The 545-nt window shown below is 41.1% G+C and overlaps 1 non-coding gene across 1 annotated transcript; it reads left to right on the plus strand.

Annotated features, from left to right (window-relative positions):
* The first annotated feature begins 202 nt into the window (after window positions 1-202).
* LOC119619911 (U6 spliceosomal RNA) lies at window positions 203-311 on the plus strand. The gene has a single exon (XR_005236339.1). It is a non-coding gene; the product is annotated as a U6 spliceosomal RNA (small nuclear RNA).
* The last annotated feature ends 234 nt before the right edge of the window (window positions 312-545 follow it).

Raw genomic sequence — 545 nt, forward strand, 5'->3', positions numbered from 1 at the left:
TTCTTGTAGTGCTGGCTTAGTAGTGGCGAATTCTCTCAGCATTTGTTTGTCTGAAAAAGACTTTATCTTTCCTCCACTTATGAAGTTTAGGTTTGCTGGATACAAGATTCTTGGCTGATAATTGTTTTGTTTAAGGAGGCTAAAGATAGGATCCCAATCCCTTCTAGCTTATAGGGTTTCTACTGAGAAATCTACCGTTATTGTGCTCGCTTCGGCAGCACATATACTAAAAAATTGGAACGATACAGAGAAGATTAGCATGGCCCCTGCGCAAGGATGACACGCAAATTCGTGAAGCGTTCCATATTTTTTACTCAAGACTGAAGTTTAGGATAAGGATGGAAGTTGTAAATGTAAAGGTATCATGTAGCTGGTATCATTTTTGTGGTAGAGAAAAGAAGTCAGATTATTTATGTTGGCAGAGCATGAAAAAATATCTGCCACTTTTTCTCCTTCCTCAAGTTCAGTGAGTAGTTATTGAAGGCGCGAATGCTCTGAGCCAAGGCAAGGGTTCTTTTGCATGACTGCCAGCCCGCCCTGCCCCT

The sequence above is a fragment of the Chlorocebus sabaeus genome, chromosome 25, assembly GCF_047675955.1.
Source record: "Chlorocebus sabaeus isolate Y175 chromosome 25, mChlSab1.0.hap1, whole genome shotgun sequence".
NCBI lineage: Eukaryota > Metazoa > Chordata > Mammalia > Primates > Cercopithecidae > Chlorocebus > Chlorocebus sabaeus.